The sequence below is a fragment of the Diuraphis noxia genome, unplaced genomic scaffold, assembly GCF_037042655.1.
Source record: "Diuraphis noxia isolate RWA-SAM2 unplaced genomic scaffold, SU_Dnox_SAM2 contig0005, whole genome shotgun sequence".
In the NCBI taxonomy this organism is placed as follows: Eukaryota; Metazoa; Arthropoda; class Insecta; order Hemiptera; family Aphididae; genus Diuraphis; species Diuraphis noxia.
In genome coordinates, this window is record NW_028301715.1 from 5,648,270 (window position 1) to 5,666,010 (window position 17,741).

Here is a 17,741-nt window from a genome sequence, read left to right on the forward strand (position 1 = left end):
GCAAAGCATAGCGCGCTTTTTTATTTAACGTCTTATCTTCACAGATTAAAATTTAAACAAAAGTTTAAAGTTTCTATTTGGTTCATTATTGTTAAAAAATTACTTGAAATTTTCAGCTCCTGTGTTATTATAGCTTATAATAATATGTACTTTCTACTGACTAGAATTTTTTCCAAATTTTCAATACGATCAATTGTAGATATAGCCGATATAGGCGTAGATAAGCACATTTGATATTTCCAACGAACACGCGTGGAATATGCCAAAATCCCTCTTCTGTATTTCTTTGTGATAACATTATATTGACTTTAAGAAGTTAACGTGAGCTATGGATAACATATATGAATAATATTATTGTTATCAACCGTTATATATTTTATTATCTATTATTAAAGTTAAAGCTTTCAACATTTTCTGTGGTTTGTTTTTCTAATGTTTTAATTTGAAAGTGGGTTATAAATGTGTAAAACATCACAGTAAGTAATAAAAAAATGCTAACAACTCGGTTAAAAATCAAAATATTATCTAATCAATACTCTAACCACGGAATATCTATTTTTTAGAATATAATTTTAAACCACGTGCGTGCTAATGACGAAAAAAAAATTAAACTGCGCATACATACCGATCGTAACGTGGAGGACGATCTCCAAATTGACTGCTACTATTATACAAGTCTGCCGTTTTTGCAGCATAACTCCAAAGTCTGAAGTCAAACGTATTGAGTTTAAGCCACATTAGCTAAGTTATTTTGAATTATATATGGTATCATCCGTGTTGCGGCCGGTAATTTTTTCGCTCCTATCTACAATATAATAATATCATAATTATAACAACCCGACGAAATAGCCAACGGTATAAAATACATAATACCATTATGGCATTATTATATTGAATTCACCAATACGAACGAAATCCGCGACATTAAATACTAATGCGGTCCGTGTGCCTACGTAACTGCATTATAATATATTGATGTAGGTATATGTAGGACGTAGGTATATTGTATTATATACCTTTTTACGACTGAACATAATATTACACCTACCCACCTCACTCGACATATTCGTATATATATATATATATACAAGTGCCATATTCATATATACATATATACCTACCGTCGACGGGACTCGTGTTGGAAAAGCCGGGTGGGTGGGTATTAACGTGCGTGTAGAAACTCGCTGGAGCTTTACCGGGCTAAATAATAATAATATATATATTAAATATATATGTATAACTGAAGGGTGGGTAAGTGGGTTGGGGAAGGGAATTGTACAGGAATCAAAAGATATCTGGTGCCGAAAGTTGTTGTCGCGGAAGCGGGCGGGCGGACGGCCGGGGTGGCGAGCAATAAGGGATCAACTAGTATGCTAATTCTATGCAAATGCGTTGAAATACGGTGCACGAGGATTCGGAGCGTTATATCTGAAAAACAAACTCTGGCGCGGACTCTATACACAGCAGCACTCCTAGCTCTTCTCACTCGCTCTCGCCCACTCATCTGTCGATCTCTCTCACTCGTTGCTCGGCCTATATCTCCCTCTGTGAAATGAGATTTTCCGATATCCGAGTGTATACCACCCCAATATCTGTTTTCCTGTGAAATTATACAATATATATATATATATACAAGCATATATATGTACACCACCGGGTCAAAAATGACAAAAATATATTTATATATATTGTATATATATAGTCGCTTGGTATACAGTTCACATTATACTTTGCAGTATACGTCGAGACTAATTTCGTTGACGATATTTAAAATATAATATAGGAATAAAAAACGTTGGGGCGAGAAAAAAGAAACGGTTAATAAATTCATATTATTATATGCGTTGTGTGTATATATGTGTATAATATTTTTCCCTCGGAGAGTGAAATAAATCCTTAATTAAAATTCCATTATTTGTCTTGGAATATAAAATAAGATTATTGTTATTAAAACGGATTTGCCGAAGTTTTAATGTACAGAAGAGACGGCCAACAGTCTTATCTCTCCAGTTTAAATTGCCAGATGGTTAAATAATAAAAACCGCAAAGTTTCCAAGCTCTTTTTTTTATTTTAGAATAAAAACTGAAGAAAAAAAAGAGTGAATCTGTTTTGCATTTCCCGCTCGGTTAAGCTGTTTTTTCTCGCTCGCTCATCCTCGTCCGACACCTGGACAAATTTCGCGGCGTGGAGATTTTTTTCTCCCGTGGCCTCTCGCCACCGTTGATAGTATTTTGATAGCTACCATTAAGGCTGTAAGCTATATATCGAATTGGGGGGGGGACTATCGCGTGTTCGTAAATATATAGAGATATATGCACATCACTTGAAGTCTAACACGCGCGGGCAATGGATTTTATTAAAAACGGATCGTAGGGAGACCCCGGAGTTGTCGGTGGAGGAAGGGGGGTGGGAGAGTTATAGGTGCGTAGTGAGACGAGAAGAGAGATATCATAAGAGAGGGAGAGAAAAATTCGAAGACGAGAGGACAGCAGTGGTATGTAGGGGAAGTGGGTGCGAGCAAATAATATAATATCGAAATGATAACACGCGAAGCTGCAGAGCACAGCCAGCAGAAACATAATATTATTATACACTGTTACGCCCCCCATCCATCCCTCCGCGGCGTGATTAAGAGCCTAACGAGTGTTGCGGACGCTGATATATAATATCATACGTATATACACGTCGGGAAGATTATTATATATATATATATATATATAATATTTGATTATCGTTATAACGTCGTTATCATGTATATATATACAATATTATATTATAAATGTATATATATATATACGTTAGAACGATTCGCCGGGTATACCGCTGCTACCATCATCAATTGTCGAGTGGATATCCGGAACAGATATACGCGTGCAGTATCGTATTTATGTGAAGTCCAGAGTGGGTAACTGGGGAAGCGTGGGCGGACGACGACGACGACCGCGTCGAAATCGCGCTCGCGTGCTCGTTCACTCGTTCGTTCGTCGAGGAAACGTATGCGATTGAATTAAACAGTTTCTTTCGCCCTGCTGCAGACCTATGTACACACACACACACACACACACACACACACACACACACACACACACACACACACACACACACACACACACACACACACACACACACACACACACACACACACACACACACACACACACACACAAACAATCTATGTTGTGCTCGAGAGAATATTATTATTGTATATATATATATATATATATTTATTGTAACCAGCGCGTCCGCTCATCACGCGGTTTTCTTATGATCTCGAAACGGGTTGATTAATGGCGGTCGACGAGCGGCGTCATTAATTTCGAGTCGCTTTTGTATTCCCTAATGAAGATAAGGGGTTTTTATACAAACCATTCGTTTCGCCCTGCAGTCATCGTCGTCGCCGCCGCCGACATTTTTCATCCCTCGCGAATCGCGCAGAGATCGAAATAATAACACACGCACATTCACAATATATATAATATATGATATAAACATCGGATATCGCGTATGTACAACGATGACTATTATACGACGATAATAATATATACTATAGGATGAGTACGGGTGTGGTAATGCGTGTGTGAATTGATGACCTGCAGCGAGTCGGATATTATTGTTGTGTATAATCATAATAATAATAGTAGATGCGCGCGTATATATGACGTGTGCGACCGGAAAGTGTCCGAGTACCGGAAAGTACAAAATAGATACAAATACAAATACAAATGTCAGATAAGGTTATACAATTTGGTTATTTTAAGAAACTTTATGATTTTGACAGTATTTTCATGATCGGGTCCAAGTGCTTCATATAGATGCTCAGGTATGCTTAAGGCTGTTCTGGTGTCTGCGTAGTTTCGACAGTATAGGAGGATATGTTTGACAGTTAAAGCTTCCCCACAAGTTGTACATAGGTCTGGGTCTTTTCGTCTCATGAGGTGACGATGTGTAAGCCAGGTATGTCCAATTCTTAGTCTATTGATTACTACTTCATGACGCCTTTTGGTAAGGTAAGTTGGCCAAGGGTTAATGGAGAGTTTAATTTAATTTAGTTTTGTTTGAGAAGAAGCCCAACGATGTTGCCACTATAATTATTACTTTTTAAGGGTTTATAACAAATGAGCACTACCTCGAATCAGTATCTAAATTATTTAATATTAACATTAGGTATAAAGTTTGTCGAATTTCGTAAATAGTATATATATTTACCTCAAATGTTTATATACCTACCTAACATATATAATAATAATATTATGATCGATCGTAGCAGTGTAGCACACTAAGTTTACCCATATTTATACTTCCGCAATAACACTTTCAAACAATTCAAACAACTACGAAAACTTATAACTAAAGCATTCGTCACGTAAATAGTTTCATAAACCTAATTATCGCTTTTCTACCTATAAATACATCAAAATATACTGAAAATTATAAATCTTTAGAAAATGTACGTGGCAGAATAAAAAAATCATTAAACATAATATTATATAAGATTGAGGAAAAAAACACATTCTTTTTAAGCAGAGGGAAATTACCCGATGAAATATCAACCAAATTTTCTCCTATGGTGTCTATAAGCGGCTATGTTGTCAAATGCCAGATGAGCAATCATCAGAGGGTATTATTTCGTTATGAAAATTGTTTTATTTGTATAATGATTATAAAATATGCATAAATATTAAATAACATTAAAAGTAGTAGTTTATATAGCTACTAAAACCATGTTTCCCGGTATATTATATAGCAAAGTGCATTTTAAGAATATAAAACATCCATCTTTACAATCAGAAAGTTTGTATTAGGTATAGATATGTAACAAAAAAGTTCAATTTTATCGCAAATTTTAGAATTTTAAGTCACTTTGTGAAAATTTTTATTGTGATTTTTCATTAATTCAAATTTCTTTATACAAATTTTAATGAATAATTTATGTCAAACTTATTAGGTAATACTTATGATATCTATAATGATGTGAATTTTCAGTAAAGACTTGAAGTGCATTTTTTTAAATTAATCTGAAACTTATAAGTTATAACTTTCTCAACAAAAAGTTAGAATTATGTAACAACTAATTCTGGTGTAATTTCTAAACAAATTCGTATTTGCATTTTTAAGGATTTTAAGGTCGTACAATAATATACATACATATAGTGCATTATTTAATTCACATACCTAGTGGCTATAGTTGTATAGGTATCATTATGTAGCTGGGACTATTCGCATATTATCTAGTTTGGACAAATGGTTGAAAAGTGCAGAATACTATCCATTTTATTATAACACCCTAATGTGTTTTCGGACATTCGCGTCGGGTCTGTTTGGATCGTACGCGACTATACGACGAACTGCAAAATGTAAACAAATCTATTATTTTATACAAAACCAACTGTATACAGCACAATGCGCCTGTATATAATATATATTTATATATAATAATATAAAATAATGTCGAATTTATAGTGGTTGTATTGTCTAGGCGCGCATTGTGTACATTGGCGCAGTGTACACACGTGGACATTATACGCGAATTCGCAGTCGTACACACACACACGCACGTGTACATATAATATAACGTAATGACAATATAATATATTATTATTATTATTTAGATACGTGCGATATACGGGTACATATATATATATATCGAGCTGCGCACCGGGCCAAAGACTTATTGTATAAAAACCGTTCAAAAACCATACAACATAATAATATATTCGCGGGATTGCCCTAGTCGCCAGTAGGGCGCACAGCTGTCGATCAATCGCCGCCAATTTATTGTATGGGGTGTCTCGAAAAGAACTTCAGATTTTAAACTGCTATAAATCAAATTTATTTCCGTAAAAAAAAACCTATCGTTCTTATAAGGAGGAGAAGTTTAGGTTTGAATGTGAAAAACAATATCGGGCAAATGACTTATCTACCCTCTACTCCCCGCATTCTATAGAACTGCAGCAGACGATTACTGTTTCCATTATGCAATCGACCATCGAAGACTCTATGAATATTCGTCGTCCAAGTTCCAACAGATGACATTTTAGCTCATGACTTATCAGTATCAAATCGTTAGATCTCCAAATATATCGTCCACATAAAATCCAGCGTTCTTTTTAACAAAACGGCTTAACCACTACGTCATTTTTCAGTACATCGCCAAAAATGCTACGTGTACCATTCTTGGTACACTTATTGTTTTGCCAGTAAGCTTTTGTGGACCATTATTGGTACACGTAAATATATACGATTTTAACACAGGAAATTATTTCATTGCCCACCAGACAAACAAATTTTCGACCAAGCCCCTTGATATCTTATAAATTCAATACGCATGTTCATTACTTTTTGGGTTAGTTCAAAATGCAAATCAACCATGTACCGAAAATGGTACGCATATAACGGTTAACTTGTTAAGACACCCCATGTTATATTATCAACGATTGACCTCCGCGCGTCGTAGTCGTCCTCGTCCTTTATATACCACTGTATACCACTGCGGTATTACCAAACTCTACTCGCGCTATTATTATTATTACCATCGTACACAGCCGTACTTATTTCACAGGGCTCGTGACTTTGTTTTGATTCGAGCCGTGTGTGTATTATATAAAATACGGCGGTAGACACGCGACCGCGTTTGTACAAGTCATCACAGCGTATTATACACACGCGCTGATATTATTATTATTGTTGTTCGTACGTATATATTCGTACACCGGTGGCGAGGCAGCATCCCCCCAAATACGGACGCGTCATATATATATAAGAGTATTATTCGCGTGTACACCCCTTTTTCGGCCGATAACGGTAAATATTATTATTCGCGTTTCGTATAATATTATATTATAATGTACGTTTTATTTAGGACGTGCTCCTCTCGTCACCGACCGGCCGTTCGTTTATAACGTAAATACATATTATACCATTTCTGAATTACTTTATACCGTATATATGTAATACGACGGTGGTTAAAGAGTGGGTGAAGAGGGGGGCCGAGTCTCACTTCTGATTATTACAATTTATACAATAATTTTCCTTTAGTTTTAATTTCAGAAATTTGAGAGAAAACAAAACGGTTAAAATAATATTAATAAATACCATAAATGTTTGTTTCGTTATCAGTTGTTTTCGGGATATCTAAATACATGTTATTTAAGATATAATAAGAATAATTTTGGTAGTTTTAATTAAATAAACGTATCTTTTTGTTTTCATCAAAAGCCATGCGACATTATGCCCATTATAGGTTTTTCAGTAATCACTCATCTCTATATAACTGAAATTATGATAATTTTATATCTATTATACACCTATACTATATATATATACTCTACTATAGTAAATCGTTTTTGCTTATAATAAGTAAAATTCAAAAATTATGATGCGTATAGAAAAATATGGTCTGGAAATTGGCTGGAATGCGCATGATTTTTTTAATATCCATAGTCCTCCCCTAAGATGGTTTACCCTGCACTGTTATATATATACCACTATACGGTCAAGTGCGCGACGTTGCGTCGATTGTTCTATCATTCCTACCGTTTATTGTTATACGCACGTACACGCAAAACTCGATGACAATACAACGGCAGACCGCCATTCTTTACATAGAGGTACATTTATCGTAATATAATTAACGCCACTCGTGGATTATCCTTCAAAGGCTGTATTATCATAATATATAATACGATTTGTAAGTGCCCAATGGTGTAGCTGGGTATAAAATAACTAGGAGAGGGGAACAAATAATTAATTCACAAAACTCAAAACCAGAACCCATATAGTTGTTGGTTATTGCGCAAGTCTTAAACTCATTCTATATCTTCGACACATATCATAGTTAATAATAGTATTAAGTATATACATATGAGTTAAATGAAAAAAAAAGGTGGTTTATCTGAACATAATTTGCTTAAAAAAAATAATTCAAGGTAATCAAAATTTATAAAATAATATTAACTTTAGAATGATAACGATAACGTTGACAATACGACATCATAATATACAGCAATATATAGAAGCGTGATATAAATGTAGGTAAGCACTTGTATGCAATAATTTGACAAAAAGTATTTTGATCTCACAAAAATGTATTGTATTCATTCTATAATTTGTATAGGAAAATATAATATAATATCTGCACTGTAGATACATCTGTGGAGGGAGGCAAAAGTATAATTTTTGCCTCTTCTCAAGAAATTCACACACACACACACACACACACACACACACACACACACACACACACACACACACACACGCACACGCACACGCACACACACACACACATACACGAGACAACTTGACCCTCCCCTATCGCGATGTATGAGTGAATGACCCAACCCAACCGTGGCTGGATATAATATTCTCCTCTTTTTCCACATCATCATAATATTATTATTATTATTCTCCTCCGCGTACCTATATATATAATATGATATATATATATACAATATACATATTATACGTATACATCCGCGTCACGCACGCGATATCCGTTGCACATTCGTTCGTTTCGGCGTAGGCGGCTCGAGGAGAAAAATCTATTACGCGCTGGCCGTCTTTCGGAAAAGCCCTCGAATTCGCATTAACGGTCATCAATCTTCATCCATCAAAACCCGAGTCGCCCGGCGTATGACGCTGTATACCGCCGCAGCGGCGTGACGAGGGTCGTCGCCGGGCGACGTGCGTGGCGGTTATGTGTGTATAATAATGTGTATACATGGGTGTGCATGAGTGTGTCGGCAGGCCCCCAATAAAAGAAAACCGACTCGGAGATTGTTTTAAATCGACCGAACGAAATATGATTTTTTTTTCTTTGTACAAATATATGTGTATGTGTGTGTATGTATTTGCTATAATATTATGTATGATGTGTGAGCATATTGCATTATGCCGACGCACGTTTTCGGCGATACGAAAATGTTTTTCGCGGATTTGAATATTTCCCGACCATCACTCCTGCAGGGTCCAGGCGATCGTCTTCCTCGTGAGTACACGTCTGTGTACCTATGTAATACGTATATATATATATATACCTATACATATACTTGTACGGACCGGAACTCCGAAGTTCAAATGAGTTGGCGTGATCCTGCACGGTTGGCTGAAAAACCGTTTCTTTTTCACAGCGTGATTTGTTCGAATTACAAAATTAACCATCACAAAATTAACGTTTTGATGTATTTATAGGAATAAATAAACACCGGCATACCGACTTGATCGTATTAATGCCTTTTAATATACCTACATAGGTTTTAAGACATCGAGGAAAAGTACAAGCAAATTTCTTACATCAAAAAGTAATAACTATAATATATATATATATATATATATATTGTATATTATATATTACATACCTAACGTTGTTGTCGAAGACGATTTGAAGATATATTTCCGATTTTTTTGGTCCACCGATTTATATAATAAAATATTGTTTTCAAATTCGATGATTCATATAGGTAAACCTAAATCTTACATTCATTTCCTGGGTCGACATTTTCGCGATTTCGACTTAATCGTGTTCAAGTTTTTTCCACGCCTTATAATAGTATACATATATAAATATACACTAATTTAAGCCACGCCTTTCAAATATCGAGTGGTACACAAATACATTATTTTCGGCGTATTTTCACCTTTATGATAGGTGTTCGACTATTGCGAAGTCAGTGGAAGTCTTGAAGCTCACGGAGAGTGCGGAATATCGCTCAGAAAGCGCGGCGATTTATTTTCTCCGTCTCTGTCCGTGAAAGTAAATAATAAACTGGATTTGAAAATTTTAATAAACCCCCGACGCGGTAAAAAAGTCCGGGAATTAAGTGTATACACACAAAAATTAATATATACGAAGCTGATTTACGTAAATTTATTCACAAGGGGTACTTGGCCGATAGAAAGAAAGAAAAAAAAACATTTTTCCTTCCATCATAAGGCCACGATTTTTATTCAAATTCCTTTTTCTTTCTAATCAAGAACGCCGCATATTTATTGATCAAAAGTCTCCTCGACTCTTTGTGCCAGTCGCTTTTTTTTCTGTTGATAATTATGATGAGTCCCCGAGGTGATGGCGGCGGTACGCGCATATAATATATATATAAATAAAAAAATAAAACTTGAGGAAGGGGCAAAAAATCTACGACGTCAAAGGCATAATCCAATATGCAAAGTCGCCATAGTTAAAAAAAAAATGAACGAGAGGAAAAAGGAAAATCTACCCGATTCGGAATTTTTCAACTTTGATCTTTACGCGATTTGCATTGTAAAACGTGTTTTATGTTTTTCTTTTTCCAATTTAAACCGATTTCCTAAGAGCCCGAGAGAAGCGCGTTTGGTTTTAATTAACGTGTATTCATTGAACACGAATACACGTTTTTTTTTTCGAATGAATATTTCAGCAAAGGCACAAAAATAAAAAATAAACTTTCCACTCAGAAATATGTATTCCGAGCGTGTATATTATGTAGCACTCGCCGTCTCAATATACACCTATTATCGCACGAGTCACTCTGTATACCACGCGTTATTTATTTTTTATTACGCGCATTATTTTCGACTGGACCATATCGTATCGATATCGCAATATCGCATCGTACATTATATAAAGTAACACAGATATACAATATGATAATTAATCGGGTATTAATACAGTCTATCGAAGTTTATCTACATATAATTCGCATTGGTTTTCCGTGTCTACCGAACCGCAAAAAACAAACATCGAGGGTAACGTCTGAAGAAAAAAATAAAAAATAATAAAAGACGGTTTCCCATTGGTCGAACGCAACATCCCGGGGGTATAAAAGCTCTGTTGTTCAAATTGTTTCCCGTTCGGTAAAGACGGAAGATAAATATATATATATATATAAAAAAAGGAGGAACATTTCCACCGCAGCGACGGTAGCAGCAGCTATTTCTAGTTCGGCCCTGAAATTATACTTTTAAATAATATAAAAAGGAGAGACTGAATGACTTCTGCAACTGAAATGTACTCCTTTTTTCTTTCTTTTTATTGGTCTTCTTTTAGCAAGGATATAAATTAAACCGAGACTTAGAAGAAAGAGAATAGTTCGTTTAGGGCCGTACAAGCTCTTAAGATTATTGGATTTTTTTCCCGCCGTTGTTGTTACTATATATGTATGCCTTGATGGCGTAACAGTTGTTTTATTATTATTATTATTATTTTTTTTTTGCCTTTCGTATAAAACCGCAGTATAATATACTGTTACATGACGTGTAATCTAACCGCAGATCACCGAGTAAAAAATAAAACCGTACTTAACTTGAAACGACGAATTAATATCCTCTGAAACTCCGGTCGTTTAATTATAATAATAATAATAATAGTTTATTCAGTAGAATAAAACGGGCCGAGGCCCAATAGTATAGATAGTAAAGTTTGAGTACAAATACAAAAGAAATACAATAAATATCTTATAGGCATTTATAATATATTATAGGTAATACAACAAACAAACATATAATATGTTATTAATACCATAAAATATGGTTATCAAACTGAATGCTGAAAACTTGGAATTTGATATAGACGATTTACATGAATGTTGAGAATGGTGTTAAATCTTAGATATATATATATATATATATTTAAATACTGGTTTAAGCTAGTTTAAAGTGACTTACAGGTGGTTATATCCTTTGTTGCCTGTTCTGTGTAGCTACGATATTATTTTATGATATAGAAAAACTGTTTAGCACGAAAAAAAAATACGACTCAGGGTACAACCATAGTAAAGAAAACAAAATTTGTACATGACAGAGTAGATGCTATTATATTGCTAATATTTGTGTCAAAACGTTTTTTGTTTTTACACTAAATTTCTTGACTTTGGTGATTCCATTAAAGTTACTTAAGCCTAAAAACATAAGAATAAGCGGTAAATATTTAATACCAATGTTATTTGAAAGTCCAACGACACCACCAAAATTATATTCCTATAGTAAAAACCTTTTTCACGCAAAAAGATTTTTTGAAAGATGTTCGGGTGCAGTCCTTTAATTTTAGGTTTCATTTATAAAAATTAAGATTTCAAGTAATACTGGTATTAAATATTTTTACGCTTATTAATATTTTAATCTAATCTACCCTAACCTGTCTATAATATTTATGTTTCATATACCTTCTGTAGGTATACTATATTTTTTTTTATTGAATATACAGCATTTACCTCAATTTGTCCGTAATGATTTTGACTTGATTTTTTTTTTTTTTTACTTAGATACGAATTTGGGAATATGTCGATTTCGTGATCTTTTTCAATGTTCCAGCTCTACATAATGTTCTTAAAATTTCTGTCCCAGTTCCTCAATTCATACTAAACAATAGACATAAATTAAAATTATATTATTTAAAATTATATAACAGGAAAAAAATCATTATTTCAATACCAAATATTCGATTAAGCTTCGGTATAAAGTTCTAAATATATTTAAATAATTATCTAAAAAAATGATATAGGTGGAATAATATCATGCAGTATTTCAGTTAATCAGAGTAGTTGTAGCTAATAATAATATTATACTTATTCACCGGAAATATTTATTAACCATCACATATTCGCATGATGGGTAAACGGAAAATATGAAAATAAATTTAGTATACAATTTTGAATATTTAATTATTGAATTATTTTTAATGCGGGTACTAAAACTACTTTAAATCTTATAAATACCCTTGTGTATTTTATTATGTGTTACAGCTTAATTGAAAATACGGTATTCTGCAATAATTTTTAGTCTCTTATAGAACATAATATACCTAATACCTTAAATGTTTATTGATCTTCAACACAGTATTGTATTATCGATCGAGGTTTAATGGGTATATACCTATATTGTATATTTGTATTATTTAACATTATAGCCTATAGGTAGTCGGCTCCAAAACTATTTAACTTTTAAAATAGTTTTCTACGACTCAGACGACGACGTCTTGATTAGTTTTATATAGCACATAGAGTCGTAATAATTAAATTAAATTTTACAAAAAAAAAGTTTTAAACAAAGACTTATGAAAAAGTTCTCTTACTGCTTGAAGAATAATCTCAAAAGTGTTTTTACTACTTCGAATTTTTTTTTAAATATATTTTATATTATAAGTTATACGTTTATAACGCATCCGCAATTAGAATCATACAACCGTAATAGCTTTGCATAATTTTCGCATACTTTAATATTTAACAGTCTAAAATACCTACAACCCAACAAAATTAATACCTATTATAATATATATCTATACTCAGGAAAATTAATTAAATAATTAAGGTAGCGAAGTATGTGCAAATCAATTATATCGTATCTACGCGTAGGTATCGGTAAAATGTAAATTTTCAAAGCAAAAAAAACGTCCATAAGTATGCCATGTTTTTGTATGTTTTACAATAATAATAATAAAAAGTGTCTGAGGGGATCTAACCAATTCTTATTCTCTAATTTTATTTTTATTTTTATATTTTTACCATAGCTAGGTTTGTTATTATACGTATACCTTTGTTGTATCAGCATTGAACTTATTCATAGTTTTTGTGCAGTTAAGTTAAATCTAATGGAAACGGAATAAATGTAGGGTGAACCTTGTGGGTATGGTAATTTCTTATTGAAAAACTGCTCAAAATATTACATTATATAAATATGTTCTAAAAATGTTCTAAAAATGTCGACCAAAAACATTGTCCGATGTTGACTTTCAATCTGCACTATACCCATAATTACAGTTCTAACTCACAACAGCTGCAGAAGATATTATACAATGATCGCGACCAAAACCGACCGAAATAATATTATAGTCGAAATAATTTTTTCGTTCCCTTTCTTTCTGTGTATTACGTGCGCATTATATGCCGGCAGTAGGAAGAGTGGCGGAGCGATACGGAGGACTTATTATTATAACCCATCAATTTATTTAGGTTGTTTATCGAATTCGTTACGGCGGTGTCGGCGGTGGTGGCGGACGTCACATTATATTATATATTATGTATACGATATAATAAATACGTGTAGGATGATTCACACGGGGCGATGAGCAAACGGATTCGGCGGAGGCGGTCGCCATCGTATATTATGTATGTTGTATATATACGTCTGCAGAGCAGTATTATATATTATACGTATGTATATACATAATCCGGTGGGTGCTCTGGTATACAATAATAATAATAATAAGCGGACTGCAGGCAACATATATAATATAATGTACAGATGAACGGACCTTGATAAAACTAGGGCGGGGTACAAACAGAAGTGATAAGCTTCCTGTGCGAGTCGGCACACGCTCCGCGCGGGCAATAATAATAATAATAATATATATACACGCCCGTCTCGTCCCCCGACGTTCGCGCGAGTGTGCTACGCCATATACTTTATACCTATATATACATATATACATGTATATTATATATATATATACGTTATATGTATACTATATAATATGTACGCCACTGCAACTGCCACTGATGCGCGTCTGTGCAGTTTGCAGTGTACTGCACCCGCCCTAGATCACCAGGGTGTGTACACGCGCGCAGGAGTGATTAATAACCGTTCGGACACAATAGCTGTGGGCAGAGATCTCTGGCCCGTAAAATTGATGCCGACGCCATAATAAACAATTTTTTTTTTTAATGTCGTTTTACCCCGTCGCGCGTGTGCGTAGGGGAGGATGTACCCGCCGTCGTTCGGGTTTATTAGCGTGCTAAAAAGACACGAAGGCCGAAAATATAGCATACACATAATATATAATATTATATCATATATCGTTTCGATCGACGGCCGCCCCGCGGGATTAATGTCACCCGCAGCAGAAGACTCATCGTCGCCACCGATGGTGCTGCCGCGGATCCGATGCCGTCGTCGCCTATCGTGACGACCACTAATATTTATGGTGTATTTTATTATACGACGTGCGATATAGAATAGAACCTACGGCGGTAGGTATATAAGGTGTAACAGGACTATTTAACAAAATAAATATCGATTGCGAATAGATATTACTAAAATTGTGAAATAGTACAGTTACACTTGTATACATATAATACGCCCGAAAAGTAGATGCTTTCACGCGAAGAATAACTTGGGTTTTAATATAAACACGATTTCAATTTAAATACCTCACTAACCAACTGCTTAATACTTTTAAGTTTGTAAGTGAGTTATGAACAATTTTAATTTACGCTTTATTATATATGCATAATTTGTTAAAATTGAACTATCGTAAAAACCCTATCACATAAAAACATAGATAATATGTTCTTAACACCCCAAATTTCATAATTTGTCGATTCGCTCTAATTTTTAAACTAATGGAGCTAAACGCGATCTATAGGTACCGAGTGTAAATTTGCTATGTTACACAATAGATGGATGTGTATCGTCCCCTTAAGGACTATAATCATTATCTTAAGTATATATTTAAGGTTGAATAACTCACAGTATATATATTTTTCAAATTCGTTTTATTCGATGCGTCACAGTTTTCAAAAAGTCATCTGATTTACGATTTACAGTAAAAAAAAAAAAAAGGTGAACTTAATTTGAAAAAGATAAGTTTATATATATCGCCACGGAATAGTCCTTGAATGGTTAAGAAATATAGGAATTTGAAAATAATATGATCTTTATGTAAGTATGCATGAAAATTCTAAAAATGAAAATAAATGTTAATATAGATATGTTGGGTTAAACACCTTGTGTATGTAAATGTGTGAATATCTTTAAACGTGGACTCTTTACTTGTGCAGGTATAAACATAAAACCTATTAACTATACAGTAGGATATAGATTATAGGTACCTACACCCTACACACATATACATATTCAAACGCGAATGCGCGTGAAACCGAAGTAAACCCAAAATGCAAACGATACGACACACGCAAGCCCGCTAATTGTATCCTTTTAATCACCTCTATATATACGGACGGTTCTTAATATAAACTGATAATCCTTTAAATTAGTGCATAATCTCGAATCGTTTTATCGGGAACAGTTAAAACGGAAAACAACTACGATCGTGAATTCAAGTGTATACATATATAGTGAAATAATTTTACCGTGATCATAAGCTCAACACGTTAATTTAATTGTATGAGTGTAATGTGCACACATAATATATTCATGTATATAAAAATGTCCAGCTTTATAATATGGTACAATAATATTATGCAGCTGGTATCGTTTTTCCGCGTCTCGAGTCGGTATGTATTAAGTCTGCTAAAGCTTAGTCCCGTAAACTTGAAATCTCGCCGTACCAGCTTATGTACAATAATTTAATGTTATATATTGATGTAATATTATTTTATTATCTACCTAACTACAGTGAATAGTATGATAATTTCAGTTTTTTAGTAGAAGGTGGCAAAAGTTTTGTCCAGTCCATGTATTTGAAAAAAAAAACAGATCACTTTGTTCGCATGCTAATTTTAACTTACATTTTTAGCTCGATATAATTCTATATAGATTTCTAAAAGAGATCAAACACTCGAAAAGATTAAAATACAATATGAAATAAAACTACAAAGACGAGATTGAAAAATCGAAAATTTATCGATACTTTCTAAAATCATATTATAGAGAGTTTTTGTCGAGATCATGGATGGTGAGATCGTTTTGTTTTTAGAATGTCTATAGATAGTATCAGCATCTACAATATAATATAATATATGATCTAAAAAACTATAAGACATATAAATTATTATCGTTACAATAGTTTTTTAATGCTAACCTAAGACCTAACACCATTAAGTACAAATAATACAATACATTAAACTCAATGTTAAAACTCGATGTTAATACCAGTTATACCTAGAAAATATTATATATCGTTGAAATATTTAAAAAAAATATGATTATATGTTATTTCACCGACCATCGACCCAATAATTGGACTGAGTTTCACAATTATAGATGGTAGAAAATGCCCTCGTCGCTTGCTCCTTTAGAATTACTCAGACCCCCCTGAAATTTTTTTTTAGTTATTAAAAGATTTTCATATACTTCAAGGAAAATTAAATTAGTATAGTTGTAAATTGTAGTATACGTTTTATATATTTTTTATTTTTTTGATATGTATATTGTATATATTTAACTTGTATATAGTAAAGTGTAATGAATTTTAGTTATTAATGTAGAAATATAAGATAATGTACTTATTACCTACCGAAATTTTAAAAAAAATTTCATGTTATTAATTTAAATAATATTTTATTACTTAACATATTTATACTCTAACCCCCCCTCCCCCCCCAAAAAAAAAAAAAAAATTAATAATAATAATGATAAAAATATTTTTCTGGTTACGGACTTGCGGCACTGCCTATCTACCTACCACTATTATTTTACTACAACATAAACCTGCAGAATATATTATTGAGGTATCCCTACAGTTCCCATCGCAACTATCATGCAGCGACGCATTCCGGTGAGAATTCAATAACATCTGTGAGCTGTATAAACGAAATAGTAATGATTATAAGACATTATTATTATGATTAGGTACGAGATTTTCTGAAAACCGTATGGAAAATATTTGGATTTTCGGTTGATCACACATCGTCGTAAGAAAAACGATATGATGCGCATTGTATTACATTATAGCAGGCCCAAATAATATTATTATTTTATACGAAAATCGTTCGACAACGCGTGCATAATAATGTACTCCCGACTTCAAATAATAATAATTATATTATTGAATATTAGGCATTCACGATGAAAACACGATGTAAACTTACAT

At 33.4% G+C, this 17,741-nt stretch overlaps 1 long non-coding RNA gene across 3 annotated transcripts in view; it reads right to left on the bottom strand.

Moving 5' to 3' along the window:
- LOC107165420 (uncharacterized) overlaps nt 1-17,741 on the bottom strand; it is a 229,630-nt gene that overhangs the window by 20,944 nt on the left and 190,945 nt on the right. For 2 of the 3 annotated variants that reach the window (XR_016191847.1, XR_016191845.1), the window contains exons 2-3: nt 12,184-12,330; nt 626-805 (exon numbers count right to left, since the gene is read on the bottom strand). This is a non-coding gene — a long non-coding RNA (uncharacterized LOC107165420). The remainder of the gene's footprint in view (nt 1-625; nt 806-12,183; nt 12,331-17,741) is intronic. The other variant, XR_016191846.1, reaches the window with a different exon arrangement.